Below are 22,737 nucleotides of genomic sequence, written 5' to 3' on the forward strand. Positions count from 1 at the left end.
ATTATCCGAATATTATTTTTAAATTGATTCTTCCTACATGCATGGAACTAATTCCAAAGTATCAGTTGGAATTCGAATGATGATTCAAAGAATGCTCTGAATAGAAGATTAATCCACATCAGCACGTAGTTCCACATCAGCATGATTAACTCAAATTATGCTCCACATCATCAAGAATTGCGTTGGACGGTAGTTTATGCATTCGAATACGAATGCACGAAATAAATTCAAATGGTGACTCAAAGTATGCTCTGAATTAACTCAAATTATACGGTAGTTTCTGTGGTTGAGGTGGCAGCGCATGCATGCATGATGATGATTCAATTCGAATATGCATGATGATTCAAATTATGATTCAAAAGTATGCTCTGAATAGAAGGTTAATTCCACCCACAGCACGTAGTTCCACAATAAGTTGGAATTGCACTCGACTGGAGTTCACTTAAGCTTGACATCAATAATAGGGTATGCATGGAATCGCAGAGGGAGAGTTATACTCCAAATATCAGGCAGCAGAGGGCGAGTTAAGTGGGGTGTTGAATCAACTGCAACTATGAAATATAGCAATAAAAGGAGCGTCAATTGGATTTCCAATTCCAGTAAGCAAGCAAAAGTCGAATGGGTGGTAACTTGTAGAGAATTTTTGTTTTCCCTAAATCTGAAGCCCCATGACGGACAACTGCAATCTGCGGCTGATGACATCCCCAGCATTTCTTCGCTCATTATTCCAATGACTAAACAAATGATGAGGATGTTGCCATGCCAGAGATATGCAAGTTGAAAAGTATGTATGACGACTCTTCGCAAACAAGAACTGCGGCTAAATTGCAAACAGTCGTTACCATGCACGGGTGACAACTCTTTGCTTTGGGTAAGTATGAGAGGAATAAAAGTTCTGGATCTTAGAATCGTTAATAAGCAAAGATAAAATTGGGGAAAGAGGAAAACCACTTTCCTAATTTTTCAACCAACTATTTTATTATGTTTTATTACAAGAAGATAGCCAAATTTGTAATTAATAAAGAAAAGTTAAATTCAAATATATTTGATGCTTCTAGTGGATTCTAATCATAGATAATTTGATGCTGAATTCCAACAGCAACAACGTGTTTGTTTTTAGTTGCATAAGGGGTGGTCTACCAGGCGACTAATTTTCCCAAGAATTGTTTTCCAATGACGGCGAAACACAAACGATATCCACAGGTTACGACGCCATCGATCATCGATTCCGGTTACTTGACGGTGACGTTATTTCACCGTTTCCACTTTGCCGTTAGTGTGGTGTCCGCCGTTTAGGTGGAGCTTCAAATTTCATTACCGTCGCGCCCATTTTAAATTATTCAAAAACTTCCATTACTGCGCATTTGATTTTGAATTTGAATCTCTGTTCTGTTTGTGCCCAAAATATACATGAGCCAGAAAGATGCGGCGATGGGAACGTCGTGAGCCAGAGTTTGCAACAGTCAGGAAAGAATCATTTCGAAATGGCAGATTAATTGTACTGACCCTCTCCATCATTCACACACCGATCGCAGCTTCTGCGTTCAGTGGGAAGATATGTGCACACAACAGTGTGCACACCCATCTTGTAGAGAAGAAGCCTCTAGAAGGATTGAGAAAAAGAGCGTCGTGTGGCCCTGGAGAAAACGAGCGTCAAAACTGGTGCAGAGGAGGTGAAGTACTACCATGTCAGAGGCGACAACGGGAGGCTGCGCGCCGCTGTGCAAAGAGCGTTGCCGATGAGGAAGTGACGATCTACTCAAGCAGGCGACGTAAAGGGTTTAGGCGCCGTGAGACACCTCTGCAATATCTCATGCCTCCCATCACACAAGATTCATTACTCTTTCTGCACCACCCCCTTTGAAGTATTGCAACGCTACAGAAGAAGGAGCGAGGCAGAACAATATACTATCGCCTCTATCGGGGATTCAAAGTTAGTCCATGAGATTATAGTCACTTTCTGTGTATTTGTGAAAGGTCAGCAAGGAAGAAGAGTTACAATGAATGACAAGGATAAAAAATGTACATAGTGTGCCAACGAACTAGGGTTTACATAATTTGAGTCTGTAAAAAATGTACGTAGTGTGCCCACGAACTAGGGTTTACATAATTTAAGTCTCTAATTTTGAAAAGTTCGCAAACAAGAACTGCAAACAATTGTCACCATGCACCTTGACAACTCTTCGCTTTTTCGCCTTGTGCTTTGGGTAAGTTTTAGAGGAATAAAAGTTCTAGATCATAGAAGTTGTTAATAAGCAAAGTTAAAATTGGGAAAAGAGGAAAACCATTTTTCTAATCTTTCAACCAAGTATTTTATTATGTTTTCTTACAAGAAAATAGCCAAATCTATAATTAATAAAAAAAATTAAAAACTCAACACAGCATTACAATTATCATTATTTTTTATAATAAATTATATAAATTTAAATAAATATAATATAATATATTTAAAATAAATGAAATTTTGTTATTTCCAACTTTAAGAAAAAGATGAAATAATTAAAATTTAAAATATTTAATATATATATATATATATGTTTGTATAATTCAATTTATGGGTTAGGGTGAAAATAAGTAAAACAATGTATTTTTAAATTTAAGTAGATAACTTTTATTTGAATAAAGAATATGATTTTATATATATCAAGTTTAAATTTTATTAAATAACCAAATTTTAGTAAGAAGTACATTCTACTTTCATATATATATATATAAGTTTTAATTTTTTTTTTTAAATATCTTTTAAGGTTTTCAAAGGTGTGGAATAATAAGAATTTTTAAAACTTTCTGATGCAAGTTTACTGGTCTCATAAAGACAAGAGTGGAATCTTACATTAAGAAACACTATGACTTATTTGAATTATAAAGTTAATTGAATTAGTGATTATGTTTTAGATTTATTTTAATTTTAGCAAATTAGATTAATAACTATGATTAAACTAAAAGCTTCACCCAATTTTTAAAACACATCTTTCATAATGTATATGTCATGGAAAATAAACTAATTATGAATACCACATTTATTAGCAAAATTCACATATAATAATAGCTAGCAAAGACATATTGGCTTGCAACTTTTGAATCATTTAGATAAACATTTTAGCACTCTCTTCAGGAGGGAGATATTGGTATGGGAACCAGACGTGTAGCACTCCCTTAAGCTAGGAGACATTAAGGGATAGAAATTGAGTGGGACCCAAATTCGAAGTGGAATAGAAAGTATTTTTAATTAAGAAAAGATTAAAGGAAATTCAAAATTGTCAAAAGAATTGCATATAAGAAACCATAGCTATGAAGTGAATGATCATGCCTTTCTAAGAGTTAAAGCTAGGAAAAGCTCCAAAAAGGTCCAAACTTTCCCCTTGATTTGTGAGGATACATGAAATCTTCAACAAGATAAACTTATCATCTTCCTTCACCACTAGTATGGCATATGTACATTTGGTTTTAGACATTGTATCCCTAATGTAACTCACATTTTGAATTACAAACAACTAAATCATTTCCAAGCTAGCAACAAAGGAAATAAAAAATAAAAAAAAAAAAAAAAAAAAAATCATCACACCCACATGCTAAGATACCATCTAATAAACAAAATATAGTCCAAGTTTTCCCTCCTAAAAATATGAAATAGTTATGCACTTGAGGTATTTGTTCTTGTATAGTAAATGAGTATTATATATTTTTGTTATTTTATTTCGGATTCAAAGATATTTAAATAGGATACAATCTCAATATTTTGTAGAGTAAATGAAAAAAAATAGATTTTGTTGTTATTTTTTTCGAACTAAAAATTAATTATAAATGTTTTGTGAGAAAGAGATCAATAACCAGAAGTTGCGGGATTTTAAATAATGGACGATAGTTTTAATATTTCTTTTAATACATCTGAAATATGGTTGCAACTGCAATCTGCCACATTCATTCATTATTGGATAGAATATACAAATTGACACTTATTATTCCGCTTCTACTACACTAACCCATCCTTTTTCCCATGAAAACTTGATAGAAGCTTATCAAAAACTAGACTTTACTAAAAGATCCCAGATCCTTGAACTGTTTCTAGCTATTTATAGTCCTCTGCCAAAAGGTAATCCTCCTTATGATTCATCCATTTTTCCTGATAGGACCAAGCAAATTACCACTATTTTGTCCTATTTGCTTGGTTATAACTCTAATCAGTCTATCAATGAAGCCATCCTTGGTTTCTTATCCATGTTTTCTACTCATTCTAAACCCACTATTATTTATGATTTCAATAATTTCATTGTTGAAGCCATACATGAGCAATTTTTCAAGTTCAATATTGAAGATGTATTCTAGTATGCTTCAGTACTTGTTTACCTTTTTATATATTTTTAGGGGGACAAATTCCCATTTTATTTACAGAAGTTAGTTGAGGAAGGAAATCAACAATCAATGATATTCTGCACTTCAATGGGGATGAATGAAAAATAAAAGTTTACATATAAAACATTCATAGAACTGTTTATTCATCGAACTACCAGTCTTATCAGTAGCACTCCAGTACCAAGGATCAGTGAGGAGATTATTAAAGAATTACAGTTGGTTGATCAAGCTACAACATGAGATTGGTATTGTTACCAAAACATCATAGAGATCACGTTTTATGGTTGTGAGCTTCCACCCTACAAACTGCCCAAGTACCTCCCTATCAGAATCTTTGCACTAGAATACTTAAGGAAGAGGTTAAATGCAGATGAAGTACACTTTTGGCTGCCAAGAATAAATCACAATTCAAGCTGGAAGCCCAAGTTGGTCCATTCATCTGTAACACCAGGGCAACATGACAGGAAGTAGACAAATTACTAAAGTAGATGAAGTTTGGTCTGAGTTTCACTTGGTCTTATGACCCATTGGGAGTGATTTCCAAACTCAGGGTGGAGAATAAATTTACACCAAATCATCACACAGGTAGGTCTAAGATAGAAAAGTATAAAAATCAGTTGGAATGGATAGAGAACACCCTCCAAGAGGCTCAAGAACATCAGTTTCTACATCTAATGTGCAAACTCCACTTGCACAAGAAAATACAACCACGAGAGGGAGGGAAGAACAATATTCACCTACAACTAAAGAAACAATTTAGGGCTTTAGGGTTGTACACAGGAAAGCAAGACCTAGGATCTTTGAAATTGTTGGTGCCATAAAGGAACCTCATAAGACATCATTTGATGGATTTGGGGTTCCAAAGATGGCTATGAGCTTGAGGAATTAGACATAAGTTACAAAGCTACAACTATATTGGAGGTAAAGAAGATCATCACCAAGAAAAATCTCACCCTTCAGCTACAAGAAAAGTGTAGAAATGTTAATACCATAGTTCAGAGGTTTTTCAGCAGAATAGAACCCTTGACCGACAATGGTTTACCCTCTATGCTTGTAATTAATGATAAATTGATGCCAATTGAGGATTATGTTTAGAAGCTGATAGAAGTGGGAAAACATGCAACTTCAGTTTCAAACATCACAAGTTCAACAACACAGGCACTGAAAGTAAATATGCTCTAGGATACATTCTTTATTTTGAATGAAATGAGACACATATTTTTAGTAAAGCCCACTTTTACTAAATATACATAGATGGATGAAGTTTACAGGAGGGTAACCAAGATTTCTATCCCAGACAAGAAATGCTAGGAAGAATCAACAGATTTACATGACTAAAGGGTGATCTAACAACATTCAGTTTTTGGAGTTATAGTCAGCTAGCTTCAACAATTTTCAGTTTTTTTAGTAACAGTCATCAACAACTTGACATCGAAATAGTGCCAAATCAACTAGAAGTTTTTATGTTTTATTTTGTAATAATCCAATTTTTTAAAAACAATTTAGGATATTTTATTAGTTCTATTGTTGTATAAATAACTCTATTTACAAGTTATTAAGGGTTTCAGCCTTGAAGAAGCATTTTAAAGCATTTGATGTACTTGACTTTTCTAGATCATTAATATAAAAGAAAAGGATTCTGAATTCTGATTTACACAATTGTGTGTTTCCTATAAGTTTTTCCAGTATTATTTATTATGTTTTTCTTCATATTCTTATGTCTTACAAATATAACTAAGTAGGAATAACTGGGTTTCAATCTACTCCTATAAGCTTCTGAAGTGATAATCTGCAAAGAGAATGAATTAATGAACTATTTGTTTAATTAATTCCCTCTAAATAAATAAATCATCAACATCTTTTGTAAGCTTAAGCATATTTTGTTAAACCTTAGGAACATGGTTTAAAGGTTTTCATACTTATGATTATTTAATTTTCAATCTGAAAACTATGATAACCATATCATTTCTCTATTTCTGCTCACCACCATACAAGTTATATCATTGTGTGAATTTTAATAGAAACCCTCTATTTTAATATTAATATTATTCAAAATGTTAGGCATTATAGTCTTACATTTGTTTCATACATTGGTCCTCCAAATTAAAACAAAACCCCTAAAACAATTATCTTAGATGCCCTAGCATGATAGCTGACCATTATCATGTCAAAGATACAACATCAAAACCAACAGAAGATCATCCCTATGGGAAGATTGTATGGTGTCACAGTTGATATTGATGGTCCAAGTGCATTACTGAACTTTGAGGTTGTAGAGATTGTTGATGACAATAATCGTTACCCCACGTTCCTAGGAATTGATTGGGTTATCGACATGAATGGGGTTATTAACCTAAAGAAAAGGACTATGACATTCAAAAAGAAGTTGCTAAGGGTTGTAGTGCCATTAGATCTTGTGGAAGGGGCACACTATATTTAACTAGTCCGCCACTATCAGGAAAGCGATGATGAGCTAGATCAGATCTACAAAATAACTGCGCGAGCTCACGATTGGGTCAATCCGATGGCATATGGAAGGATTGTATGGGAGTCCTAAAGCTCTTGCGCCTATAATTCAAATGAAGAATTAAAGCATTAGCAGAATTGTCTACATGAAGTTTCGACCTTGTGATGCAATACGATGACAAAATCGTTGCGTTGTGTTTTTTCGGAGGTAAGAAAATTACCTTATTATCATGGCTTAACTTATGTAGTTCTATTTCTAGATGAATTTGAGTGTGAAGTCCCTGAGGACCATAGGATTCAAGCGCTAGATTTGGTACTATGTGCTATGCTCACACGATGGTGGGGTACGCACAAAGATACTTTTGTAGGATGGAGGGATTACAAGCGCGTGATGAAGTTATGGTTTGGGCATCCTAATACAAGAATGTCTATGGGGAAATTGGTCAATTTGCAAGAGGATCCGAACCTGCAACAATTAAACACATAAGTAAGGGAGATGTAGCACCAATATTATGTAGTCAGGGAGACTGCACACACCTTAGCACCAGTGTAGTCCCTTGCCAAGTTATAGGGAGGAAAGTAGCTACTGAAACAAGTATAGGAAGCATAGAAGAAAGAGGCCTTGCTAAAGGCCAGGTTGCAGCCTTGGTTGGAGGAGGCTTATCAGATCATGCTCTCCATTCAAGATAATCTTAAGGGACTATAGTAGACGTAGCTGACGATGAGGTTGGAAGTAGAAGGACCAACCACTAAAAATTTGGTCAAGGAGGTTTGACAGGTGGCAGCACAGAGTGCGTGTCATTGATCTAGGTGGAGCTAGGGGATATTTGCAATAAGATCGCGACACTATTAGAGTGACTTGAGGTTAAGTCACGATCTCTCTGTTGAGGGCCTATTGGGATGGGATCCCCTGGGTTATTTTGGGCGTAGATAACCAAAATTTTGGTACAATTTTGTAAAACAATGTAAAGTCTCTACAATTTCTAGATGTGGAGTGCGTAGAGGAATAAGAGTCAAAGAGGCTTAGCCCCATGTTTTGGATAAGTTTTGAGATTCATCCATGGTCTACAGACCATGGGATTGTATGGAAAAGTCTATAAATAGTCAAGTCTTAGTGAGTCTAAGAGGTAACTAACTAAGGAAGAATTTGGAGAACAAGGAGAAGTGGGATACGAAATTAGGTTAAGGAAGGAGGTTTTGCTTCTTGTGTGTAGGTAGAAAGATAGGATACATCGGTGAGTGCACAGAGGCATAGGTAGAGTCTGTAGCTAAGTGTGCGGAACCGTGTAGCTATGTGCGCAGGTTAACTTGAGTCTGTAATCGATGGATTGAGATCAATAAAGACAAGTTTCTAAAGAATTATTGAGTATTTATGTTCATGTCTATTTATGTTATATGTTGTTGATGAATGGCTTGTTTTATGAAATATTGATTGAATGCTACGTGGTTCTCTTGAATAAGTCTTAATAATGTAAGTAATGCATGTTTAACACTTCTGTGAAGATTTAGGTAATTTATCTTATTTGTTCTAATGAATTAAGCATATGTGGATGAAATCCAATTTATGATTACTCTTTTTTGCGCTTAAGTAGATAAATTAGTTGTTAAAGGTCTGCAATGATTGAATGTGGACCTACGTGAAGGCTTGAAAGCCACTTTAACTGAGCTGCAGTAACATGCCCTAACAGTGTATTCATCTGTGTGGAGGTAGATCCAAGGCGTTGAAAGACATCACACTAGTCTTTGGATGCAGAAACTTCGTTCTTGCATCCCCCCATACTGATTCGGGTGAGACTGCAGCCTGCACTATGCGGGTTCTTGCCGAAAGGTTCAACAGTGTAGGGTTTCGCTGGTTAGTGCAACTAAGCCAACATGTGTCACACTTCAAGTTCTTTGGATCATCATTTTACTATAATGTTTGCAATGAATCAAGGAAAAATCTAGAACAACCAACAAAGTTGGGCATATTTGTGGGGTACACTAATACACCTCACAACTATCAAGTGTACTTGACATCTCTCAGGATAAAATATGTTCGTAGAGATGTGAATTTCGTTGAAGAGAAGGGAATGAGGTGTTCCCTTTAGAGGGATCTTTATTTTCATTCAGATGAGGAGATTTTGGCTCCAAACAAAGAACCATATCCTAAGAAGACCTATTCATTTTTACCACTCTCAAAGTAACTAGGCCTTGCAGAGATATCCTCTGATGGGTCCTGGGACAATCTCCTGAAAGAACTGGCGACATCTTCGTGCAGTCGAAAAATCAGCTATGGTAATGGAAATGAGGCTCAAGTGTTTCTCGCACCATCACCTATAGGGAAATGATTCCGTAGATTTTGGCCATTAAAGTACCTATGTCCCACATGAGCATTCAAGAATTTAGTTTCTTGGTATTCAATTACCAGTATTGAGCACTAGATGGGTCAAGTAGCCCCAAAGAGTATTGCACACACTGGACCTAAGCCGAACCCCCTCTGTATCGGGTCTCTACCATGCTCGGGTAATCTTTTCCATGGGATGATTGAAGGATTTTAAGCTCCCTAAAATGGCTACTACTATGTTTCAAATATGTAACATGACCATGGTGTCTTATGGGATACCTACCCCCAATGGTCCTAACCTAATCTATAAATGTTTTGATGGCCCTTGTGGGGAATTTAGCTGGTTTGAGCTATGGTTGCTTTTAAGGGTCTTACTTTTCTTTAGGGTGTGATATGCAAGCTAAAATAAACTAAGCATAAAAATCTCTGGAAACCGGATGCTTTCTAATGTGAATTTTATATAAGCTTAGTATCTGATGTATAATTGTGTGCAAGCGATGAAGTGAGAATGTAAAGTGTGAGAATGTGTGGATATTTGGTGATCTGTTCAAAAATTCCCCTACTTATACTATATTTCAATTGTTCCTTGCATGAAAAATAAGTGATATGCGGATAATGGGCTGCTTACTCCTTTTCCATTTACACTATGTGAATTTCAAAATAGGTATATGAGAATTCAAATGCTTTAAGAAATTTTTCATATGCAAGCCCAAGTTCGTCTAACATACACAATTGAAGCAGAGATTAGTTAATTTCTTTAACAACACTTGCTCCTAGTCCCATAAAATTAAAGAAATGAATTCTTTGGTTAGTAAGAATATTTGTGGATAATTGGCCACTTACTGTTTTGTTAATTAAGCTATGTGAAGATTGTGAACAAAAATAAAAGACAATCTAATTTCTCTACTAATTGTGATTAGTAAAGAAACTACAAAACCTAAACTGACTATAAAAAAATTGAGCTGGTGAAGGAAATTTACTAGAGGCTGCCCATCACTTGCAAAATGTGAAATTACAAGGTATTTTTATCTTTTTGGAAAACTGCATGCCTTTCACAGTACACAAACTTGCCGATGCATCTGTGAGAGGAAAATCAACGAATTGTGCATCTGTTTGAGCATAAGTCATGCGGTCACTGGAAATTGTAAATTAACAAGTTTTTCGGCCCACCATAGGTTCTCAAGGTCCTACAAAACATCCATATAGGTATTAAACACTTTGTAGGCCGACCATGTAGAGAGAATATCTACAAACACCACCATTATATTACGAAAAGAAAATTGTATGGTCACCTTTTCTGTGGTAGTGTTTTTGTGGAAATGATGTACCAAAGGACACCAACTTAAAATTTGGTTATTTCCTGTAAAGGAGCACAAACATAGTTGATGTTTCTATTGAAGAGACTTAATTAAACAAAGCATTGCAAATATGGAAAACAAACATGAACAAAAACAAAGAGATAAATACACAAACAATGCCGCCGCGCCCATTTTAAATTATTCAAAAACTTCCATTACTGCACATTTGATTTTGAATTTGAATCTCTGTTCTATTTGTGCCCAAAATATACATGAACCAAAAAGATGCAGCGATGGGAACGCCGTGAGCTAGAGTTTGCAACAGTTAGGAAAGAATCATTTCGAAATGGCAGATTAATTGTACTGACCCTATCCATCATTCACACAGTGATCGCAGCTGTTGCATTCAATGGGAAGATATGTGCACACAACAGTGTGCACACCCATAATGTAGAGAAGAAGCCTCTAGAGGGATTGAGAAAGAGAGCGTCGTGTGGCCCTGGAAGAAACGAGCGTCAAAACTGGTGCAGAGGAGGTGAAGTACCACCATGTGAGAGGCGACAACGGGAGGCTGCGCGCCGCTGTGCAAACAACGTTGCCAATGAGGAAGTGGCGATCTACTCAAGCAGGCGATGTAAAAGGTTTAGGCGCCATGAGACACCTCTGAAATATCTCATGCCTCCCATCACACAAGATTCATCACGCTTTCTGCACCACCCCCTTTGAAGTATTGTAACGCCACAGAAGAACGAGCAACGCAAAACAATATACTATCGCCTCTATCGCGGATTCAAAGTTAGTCCATGATATTATAGTCACTTTCTGTGTATTTGTGAAAGGTCAACAAGGAAGAAGAGTTACAGTGAATGACAAGGATAAAAAAATGTAAATAGTGTGCCAACGAACTAGGCTTTACATAATTTAAGTCTGTTAAAAATGTACGTAGTGTGCCAACGAACTAGGGTTTACATAATTTAAGTCTGTAATTTTGAAAAGTTCGCAAACAAGAACTGCAAACAATTGTCACCATGCACCTTGACAACTCTTCGCTTTTTCGCCTTGTCCTTTGGGTATGTTTTAGAGGAATAAAAGTTCTAGATCTTTGAATTTGTTAATAAGCAAAGTTAAAATTGGGGAAAGAGGAAAACCATTTTTCTAATCTTTCAACCAAGTATTTTATTATGTTTTATTACAAGAAGATAGCCAAATTTATAATTAATAAAAAAACTTAAAAAATCAACACATCATTACAATTATCATTATTTTTTATAATAAATTATATAAATTTAAATAAATATAATATAATATAAGTAAAATAAATGAAATTTGGTTATTTCCAACTTTAAAAAAAAATGAAATAATTAAAATTTAAAATATTTAATATATATATATATATATATATATATATGTTTGTATAATTCAATTTATGGGTTAGGGTGAAAATAAGTAAAACAATGTATTTTTAAATTTAATTAAATAACTTTTATTTCAATAAAGATTATGATTTTATATATATAAAGTTTAAATTTTATTAAATAACCAAATTGTAGTAAGAAGTACATTCTACTTTCATATATATATAAGTTTTAATTTATTTATTTTTTAAATATCTTTTAAGGTTTTCAAACGTGTGGAATAATAAGAATTTTAAAAACATTCTGATGCAAGTTTATTGGTGTGATAAAGACAAGAGTGGAAACTTACATTAAGAAACACTATGACTTATTTGAATTATAAAGTTTATTGAATTAGTGATTATGTTTTAGATTTATTTTTATTTTAGCAAATTAGATTAATAACTATGATTAAACTGAAAGCTTCACCCAATTTTTAAAACACATCTTCATAATGTATATGTCATGGAAAATAAACTAATTATGAATACCACATTTATTAGCAAAATTCACATATAATAATAGCTAGCAAAGACATATTGGCTTGCAACTTTTGAATCATTTAGATAAACATTTTAGGACTCTCTTAAGGTGGGAGATATTGGTATGGGAACCGGACACTGTAGCACTCCCTTAAGCTAGGAGATGTTAAGGGATAGAAATTGAGTGGGACCCAAATTCGTTTACGAAATGGAATAGAAAGTATTTTTAATTAAGCAAAGATTAAAGGAAATTCAAAATTTTCAAAAAGCATATAAGAAACCATAGCTATGAAGTGAATGATCATGTCTTTCTAAGAGTTAAAGTTAGGAAAAGCTCCAAAAAGGTCCAAACTTTCCCCTTGATTTGTGAGGATACTTGAAATCTTCAACAAGATAAACTTATCATCTTGATTCACAACTAGTATGGCATATGTACATTTTTTTCAAACATTGTATCCCTAATGTAACTCACATTTTGAATTAGAAACAACTAAATCATTTCCAAGCTAGCAACAAAGGAAATAAAAAGCAAAATCATCACAACCACATGCTAAGATACCATCTAATAAACAAAATATAGTCCAAGTTTCCCCACTTAAAAATATGAAATAGTTATGCACTTGAGGTATCTGTTCTTGTATAGTAAATGAGTATTATATATTTTTGTTATTTTATTTTGAATTCAAAGATATTTAAATAGGATACAATCTCAATATTTTGTAGAGTAAATGAAAACAAAAGATTTTGTTGTTATTTTTTTTGAACTAAAAATTAATTATAAATGTTTTTGAGAAAGAGATCAATAACCAGAAGTTGCGGGATTTTAAACAATGGACGATAGTTTTAATATTTCTTTTAATACATCTGAAATATGGTCGCAACTGCAATCTGCCCCATTCATTCATTATTGGATAGAATATACAAATTGACACATATTATTCCCGAAATGGGATTCCTGAATTGTAGTTGTCGTTTATGAATCGTGTTAACGTGTACAGAATTGCCACTCAATTCTACTTTTCATTTTCTTCTTTTATAAGCATTTGCCCGTAAATTGCAATAAATTTCATACAAGAATAGTTGTCAATATACACTCGTGACATCTCTTGTGTTTTGGATAAGTATTAAATGAATAAAATTTCTCTTCCATGGACACACCTTTAAAAGAAACATTCAAAGGTATGTTTGTACCCCATTCTTAGAAGTTGCGAATAAGCAAAGATAAAATTGGGGAAAGAGAAAAACCACTTTAGTAAATTTTCAACCAAGTATTATATTATTTTTTATCCTCAACCTTGGATGAGGTCCTCTCCCTGTTTCTCGGCCTTATTTCTTCCCTTACTATATAGGAAAATAACCGCTCCAAACTTGGTAGTTTCTCTCTACCATTTACCAAATCTTGATAACTGTCCAAGTTATTGGGAGGACCCAAAAGAGATAGAGCTACCAAATCTTCTTCAAGGAGAGTAACACCGACACTCCCAATTTCATCATGAAATTGTGTAAAATTACTCATATACTGTGGAATTGATTCATTCTTTTACATCTCGATACTTCAAAGCTTTTCCTTTAGGGCCAACTTCCTGTGGTAATTATTATTCTGGTATATTCTTATGTTGGAATGCAACATAATACATATATAAACATTGAAAGAAAGATGCAACAAGAATAAATCTCCATTTCAATAATATCAAAGAACTCAAAGATGCTTACGTACAAAATGGAAATAAGGCAGCGCAAGCAATGGTGGGTTATCTTTGAGAAGAGATGTAGTGGTTACCTGCTTATGAACTGTGTTACAATGTGGAATGAAGGCCTATTTATTATTGAGGAACAATTTGAAACCATAAACATCCAAACACCTGACCTTAGGACATTAAGCAACAAAACTGTGCATCCCGTTGGGGTAAATTGGTACATCAACTTCCGAGGGTCATAACTTTGTCTTACAATCTCTATTTGATATGTTGTTAGAAATATATATGCGACTACAATTTTTAACTGCAAACATTGGTCAAAGACCAATGTTTTCCCGTTTTCTAAAAAGATGTCATTCAGGGCCTCAAAACGAACCTTAAAGTTTAGGACCTGAAAAAACTACCAAAAATAGTAAACTGAGCTATAATTAAGGAAACTTAAAAATTGAAAGAAATAATGGTGGGGGTCCTAGTGGAATTGGTTGGTGGCCACCAATATCCACCTCGATCATTCCTTCCCTCTTAGGAAGAAATGGTCCCAATTGCATTGAGTTCCTCCATGAGATGGGAAAACTCCTCCTGAAGTTGGTCCCTCATGAGCCACTTTCCATGGTGGTGGAGTTGGCCAACTATGACAACCCAATATAGTTGGATATTCTTCTTGTGAGTGTTATTTATTTTTGTATCCATGATATTAACAGTAGCGGTTTTTTCAATACCACTTAGGTTGGGCTATGTTGGTGTCATGTGCTCAACAGTTTTTGATGTATCCAACAATGGGGGAAAGTATGGTTGCAGGGAAAGAATACCCGAGCATGCTAGAGACCCGATCCAAAGGGAGATTGTCTTAGTTCTAGTGCCTGCAGTATTTTTTGGGGCTACTCAAACCATCTAGTGCGCAATACTCGTAACTAAATACCAAGAAACTAAATTCTCGAATTCTCATGTTGGACACAGGTACTTTAATGGCCAAAATCTAGGGAACCCTTTCCCTATAGGTGATGGTGACAAAAACACTTGAGCCTCATTTCCATTACCTTGGTTGATTTTTCGGCTGCTCGAAGACGTCGCGAGTTATTTTAGGACATTGTCCCAAGACGCATCAAAGAATATCTCCACAAGGCCTAGTTACTTTGAGAGTGGTAAGGATGTATAGGTCTTCTTAGGATATGGTTCTTCCTTTGGAGCCAAAATCTCCTCATCTGAATGCAAGTAAATCTCCCTCTCAAGGGAACACCTTGTTCCCTTCTCTTCATCAAACTTCACATATCTATGAACATATGCCATCTTGAGGATGTCAGGTACACCCGATAGTTATGAGGTGTATCAGCGTACGCCACAAATTTTCCCAACTTTGTTGGTTGTTCAAGATTTTTCCTTGATTCCTTGCAAACATGAGAGTAAAATGATGATGCAAAGATCCTGAAGTGTGACACATGTTGGCTTAGGGGTTCCTAACCCAGGTTCAGAGTTAGTTGCACCAACCAACAAAACCTTACACATTCTGGCACTTTCGGCAACAACACACATAGCGCAGGCTATAATCTCACCCAAATCAGTATGGGGGATGTAAGAACTAAGTATTTTCATCTAGAGACTAGTGTGATGTCTTTCAATGACTTGGATCTACCTACGCACAGATCAATACACCCATAGGGAACATTACTGCAAATTTGTTAGAGAAATTGTCAAACCTTCGCATAGGTCCACGATTAGTCCTTACAGACTTTTAACAGTCAATTTGTCTACTTATGTGAATCGTAGAGTTATCATAAATTGGAGTTCACACATATATGTTTAATTTGTTAGAACACATAAGATAAATTACCAGAATCTTCATGGGAGTGTTAAACATGCATTGTGTACATTATTACGACTTATTCAAGAGAATCACATAGCATTCAATCAATATTGATCTTAACTCACCAATTACAAACTCATATTAACCTGCGAACATAGCTGCAGGGGTCCACACACTCACCTACGGACTCTTTCTAGGCCTTCATGCACTCAGCTATGGAGCCTTTCCTTCTACCTTCACGCAAAAAGCAGAGCCTCCTTCTTTAATCCAATGCCCTATCCCACTCCACCTTGTTCTCCAATTTCTTTCTTATTTAGTTACCTCTTAGACTCGCTCAGACTCGACTATTTATAGACTTTTCCATATAATACCATGGTCCGCGAACTATGGGTGAATCTCAAAACTGACTCAAAACTTATCCAAAACAAGGAGGTAATCCCCTTTAACTCGTATTCCTCTATGCACTCTGCATCCACAAATCACATATACTTTACACTGTTTTACAAAAGTGTACCAAAATTTGGGTTATCTAACTCCAGCCTAACCCAGGGGAACCCATCCTAATAAGCCCCCAACACAAACATCATGACTCGCCCTCGAGTCACTCTGCTGATGTCGCGATCTTATTGTGAATATCCCCTAGCTTCACATGGATCACTGCAACTATAGGATGGTCTATGTCACTACCTTTCTAATCTCCTCAATCAAATTTTGACCAGTTGGTCCTTCTACATCCAGCCTCCTCCAACAAAGATTACAACCTAGACTTTAGCAAGGCTTGTTTCTTCTGCACTTCCTCTACCTACGCCAGTAGCTTCTTAGCAACAAAGGAAATCAAAAACAAAATCATCACACCCACATGCTAAGATACCATCTAATAGACAAAATCTTTATAGTCCAAGTTTTGCCACTTACAAATCTGCAACAGTTATGCACTTGAGGTATCTCTTCTTGTATAGTAAATGAGTATTATATATTTTTGTTAGCTTATTTCTGATTCAAAATATTTAAATAGTATAGTGAATGAGTATTGTACATTTTTGTTATTTTATTTCGAATTCAAAGATATTTAAATAGCATACAATCTCAATATTTTGTAGAGTAAATGAAAAAAAATGGATTTTGTTATTATTTTTTTTCGAACTAAAAATTAATTATAAATGTTTTGTGAGAAAGAGTAAGTGGCACGCTACCCACAAATATTCTTACTCAATAATATTTATTTTCTTTCATTTTATGGGACTAGGAGCAAGTGTTATTAAACAAAGCAAGTAAGCTATGCTTCGACTGCGTATGTTGTATGAACTTGGGCTTGCATACGGAAACTTTCTCAAAGAATTTGAATTCTCACCTACATATTTCAAAATTAACATAGTGTAATTTGAAAAGGAGTAAGCGGCCCATTATGTGCATATCGGTTCCTTTTCATCTAAGGAACAATTGAAATATAGTATAAGTAGCGGAATATTTGGATGAATCACCGAATATCCACATCTTCTCACACTTTACATTCTCGCTTCATCACTTGCATACAATTATACACCAGACACTAAGCTTCTATAAAATTCATATTAGAAAGCATCTAGTTTCCAAGGATTTTGATACTTAGTTTATTTTATCTTACATATCACACCCTAAAGAAAAGTAAGACCCTTAACAGAAACCATAAATTGAACCAACTAAATTCCCCACAAGGCCACCAAAACATTTATAGCTCAGGTTAGGACCACTCGGTGTAGGTATCCCATAAGCCGCAATGGTAACGTTACATATTTGAAACATAATAGCAGACCTTTTAGGGAGCTTAAAATCCTTCAATCATCCTGTGGAAAAGAATACCCGAGCATGCTAGAGACCCGATCCAGAAGGAGTTCGTCTTAGGTTAAGTGCCTGCAGTATTTTTTGGGACTATTCAAACCATCTAGTGCTTAATAGTCGTAACTAAATACAAAGAAACTAAATTCTTGAATTCTCATGTGGGACGCAGGTACTTTAATGGCCAAAATCTAGGGAACCCTTTCCCTATAGGTGATGGTGAGAGAAACACTTAAGCCTCATTTCCATTACCTTGGTTGATTTTTGGGCTGCTCGAAGTTGTCATTTTATGGCAATGTCCCAGGATGCATCAAAGGATATCTCCACAAGGCCTAGTTACTTTGAGAGTGGTAAGGATGTATAGGTATTCTTAGGATATGGTTCTTCATTTGGAGCCAAAATCTCCTCATTTGAATGCAAGTAAATATCCCTCTCAAGGGAACACCGTGTTCCCTTCTCTTCATCAAACTTCACATATCTATGAACATATGCCATCCTGAGGGATGTCAGGTACACTCGATAGTTATGAGGTCTATCAACGCACACCAAAAATATGCCCAACTATGTTGGTTGTTCAAGATTTTTCCTTGATTCCTTGCAAACATGAGAGTAAAATGATGATCCAAAGATCCTAAAGTGTGAAACATGTTGGCTTAGGGGGTCCTAACCCAGGTTCAAAGTTAGTTGCACCAACCAGCAAAACCTTACACTGCTGGCACTTTCGGCAAAAACACACATAACGCAGGCTGCAGTCTCACCCAAATCAGAATGGGGGATGTAAGAACTAAGTATTTTCATCCAGAGACTAGTGTGATGTCTTTCAATGCCTTGGATCTACATACGCACAGATCAATACATCCCTAGGGAACATTACTGCAAATCGTCAAACAATCACCAAACAATAAAATCAATGAGACAATAGGACACAATATGTAAGCGATCAGCCAGGGCCAAAACCTCTCCAACTGAGAGGAAACCCCACTAGAATTCTTCTCTTCTTATAGAACTTCAAATGAAGAATTCCAAGACCTATGACCCTTGACCAAGACCCTCCAATACCAAGTCAAACCTTGATTCCAGCTACTTCTACAATTTCAATTTTCCCAACAGGTTTTTCTAGAACTTTAACCTGCCTAGCAAATTCTTCTGCAACTTTGATATGTCCAGCAAAATCTTCTGCAACTTCAACCTACCTAGCAAATTCTTCTACAACTTCGACCTGCTCAGCAAATTCTTCTACCCAGCAGATGTAGAAACCCTAACACGAGAGAGAGGGAGAGAGAGACCCAAAAAACTTCAATCTAGTTCTTCTCCTTTTTCGTCCTTTTCCCATCTTCTATCTTTAGAAGATCTAACTTGCTTGAGTGAGTCTCAATGAGGTCGAGTTCCTTCTTATTTATAGGCTTCTGAGAGGTATGAATTGCTCTCTTTAGGCCGACTTGTCCCTTTATGTAGGTTGACTTGATCTTTACACCATGGTGAGGTCTTGCAGGGTCTTTTGACTCGATTTTGGCTCAAATAAATTTCCTTTACAATATATAACATTCCCAAATGGGTCTTCAATACATGACAATGACTCAATTGACTTTATGACAAACTTAGAAGCACTCAATGGGTGCTTGACCTAAAAATAAATTTCCCTTGACCATGTAACCCATGCCTCAAGAATAATAATAATAAATTTATTTTTCTCTTTTCATTAAATACATAAAATTATGATTACATATGCCATTATGAAGACTGAACCTAGTTACATATTTCAACGCTCCCTCTTAACTAGGGAGGTATTCATAATCCATACAAGGTACTTGGACATTCTCAATCTAAAGAATTCTCATAAGAAGAGTCGGATTGGTAACCGATCTGTATAGCATCATATCAACTAGAATTTTCACATAGAAAGGCCTTGACTAATAGCTCTATCTCTCCACAAGATCAAAGCACAATGCTGGCAAGACCAATGACTGATAGACAACATCATCATTGTCTCTAAGGAGCATACCCCACCCGGGTGTTCACAAGATATGTCCTTCTGGTACTATTCTTATCTTGGATTCTAAGTCCTCAAAGAATATCGTTCATTCACGACTCCTCTTATTGATCCAGATCTTGAAGGGAAGCCCCCATGTTCTAAAAAATTGATATGGATCTTGGGGGAGAAGGCCCCCAAGATCTTAAAAATTAAAATTCCAAAAGAAAAAGAGGAAAACACACAATAACAAAACCACAAAGAAACTTTCTTTTTTATTAAAACAAATAGTAACTCTAAAAGCTACATTGTGGTGAAAAATCTGTCCTTTTACAAAATGCGACTTGTTACTTATAATCTTTTTTGTTACAATACCATAGGTAAATTCCATGGGTGGGTAAATACCATGGGTGAATGAATACCATGGGTGGATGCCACTTACAATACCTGTTGGAACATACTGAGGGGGGGTGGGGAGTGAATCAATATTCCTTAGCAATTAATGCTTTTAAATCTTTTCAGAGCAGTAATTAATCTTCAATTATTATTAATGTTTATGCACTAATAACAGTCAATAAAAGAACACAAGAGGCACAAAAATTTTAGTTGGAAAACCTCCTCTGGGTCAAAAACCACCAAACTCTTTTCTAATAAATTCTTTAATCTTCAGCCCCAACTGAAATTAAAGCATCAAATTCCTAGAATTATAGAAAGGTATTCTTCTCCACCTCCCACTAGAAGGATGCCTCAACACCCTGGTTTCTTCAGTAATCAACTAAATGGATGCCCCAACACTCTAGACCAACCTACCACCCTGAAGTGTTCACAGACTCTAAGCTATAGGCGACTTCATGCACCTTCCTAGCACCTCCCTGCCACCCTATAATGACTAAAATGAGACATGAATGTGGATTCCCGTACCTAGGACAAAAATCCACGATACATTATGATTTACAATGTTTTGACCGAACACCCAATCACAATATGACTTGCAACCCAACCATGACATCATCCCAATAGAGACTCCTATACCTCCCAATAATGCCTTTTCGACTCTAGGCAAATTGACTCTTTTTCAATAATGACTCTTCCAATGATGACACTTTTACACATGACTCGTTTACAACTTTACAATAATGACTCTTGTCCTTTACACTTCTTCACAATATATGGATGGTTGTCATGTCTTCAAAGGATGTTCCCCTGCAATGCTTCCTTTGATTTGATACTTCTACTCTTGAATTCTTGCTTGAAGTTGTACTTGAATCTCCTTCTACCTACATGCAAAATTTGCCCGGTGAAACCAACCCCAAAACAAAAAAAAATACCCTTCAACTTACCTCTGCCTGCAAAACACATATAAGTGCATAATAATGAATAAATACAAAATAAATTACAATTTGCACCTGAAGTGTTCTTGTCACTTTTTTTGTTGACTTGTTGCAACAGTATACAAAGACTCCCTCTCTTGATATAGGCCTAGACTCTATGAAACACTGTATCCAAAACTGACCTAAAGATATATACAGTAAAAACTGATGACAGACCCTAGACTTGTGATGGACCAAGTTCTAAGTACAACAACAAACACCATTCTATAAACTATGACAAGAAAAGTAACATGAATTACAACATCATATCGATTTATCAGATTTGGTGTAGCATCAAATGTGTAGTATCAAGAATAGGACAGGTATCAAAACTAATTATGACATATAGAGACATAGAGATATAACTGAAACCCTATATGTACTTACGTTGTCCTATAAAAATATATGTCATAGATGATACTCATATTTAAAATGTAAACACTAATCATACATACCTTGTTGTAGGAGACTTACCCTTGAATGTTGATGTGTGGTCCTTACTGCAGTGATCCTTGAATGCATGTTTTTTCTTGCCTTCTAGGAGCTCAATATTGAATCTGTTGTATCTATGTAAATTTGGATTTCCAAGGTTTGAAATTTCATCTTGTGGTAGCCCTCTGAGTCCTATTTCCAACCCCACAGGTCTAATCAAGATTGGATTCTTCAAGAAAGAGTTATGCCCAATCCCCCAGTTGACCTGATTATAGACTGGTTGAGTAGAGAAAAATTGTACCAATTGCCACGTGTCACTATTGCGACCTTCGACCCTGAAAACGCTACTCAGAAAACTACAATCTGTCCTCTTTCTATCACTATTTACGAAATTTGAATCTAATGCTCAGAGAGAGTTATAACGATTCTCCTAACGTCGCCTGTTTGACATAGAATTCGGGAGCCTGTAAAAACCCTAACTTCCTCAGATCATATCTCCAAAAATATAGCAAACCAAGATCTGAAATTCGGTCATGAGGTTCATCAATATTTCGGCTCAATTGTGTTTTAATTTCAGCATATGAAGTTTCGTTGAAAAAAATTATAGCGAAAATGCCACAATGACCTATTTGAAGACACAAAATCCCATATATCAACAGAAACATCTCGAAGAGTAGAATCCATCGAGAAGATATTAGACACAAAATAATATGAGTTGTCAAGTCAAAATTCCCTTGCAAGATCAGGGTAGCCCCTGGCACTGCTTGGGTTGACATCAATGACAACCAGTGATCAACAATACCATGGTTGGATAAATATCATGGGTGGATGAATACCATGGGTGGATGCCACTTACAACACCATGGGTATATTCCATGGGTGGATGAATGACATGGGTGGATGAATACCATGGGTGGATGCCATTTTCCATTCAAATCATTCCTCCCTCCTTAAGAAGCAATGGTCCCCATTGCGTGAAGTTCCCTGCTACGAAGCCTTTGTTGAATATGAAGAGCCACTCAAGATAACGGTTTTTTTGTGGTTAACCCATAACCATGATGAATGAAGATCTGAGGATAGAGATACCCTGTAATGCTTGTGACCAACTGTGATACTGACAGTGTGTGGCCTAACAAATGGACTTCGATGAAGTGTAGACTTGTAGATAACCCATAATCATGACAAACGAAGATCCAAGGATAGAGATACCATGTAATGGTTGTGGCCAACTGTGATACTGACAGTGTGCAACCTAGAAAATGGACTTCGATGGAGTGTGGGTTTGTGGATGACCCATAACCATGACAAATGAAGATATGAGGATAGAGATACCTTGT

The sequence above is a fragment of the Pinus tabuliformis genome, chromosome 8, assembly GCF_031772625.1.
Source record: "Pinus tabuliformis cultivar Carrire ecotype Pingquan chromosome 8, CPIR1, whole genome shotgun sequence".
Taxonomy (NCBI): domain Eukaryota; kingdom Viridiplantae; phylum Streptophyta; class Pinopsida; order Pinales; family Pinaceae; genus Pinus; species Pinus tabuliformis.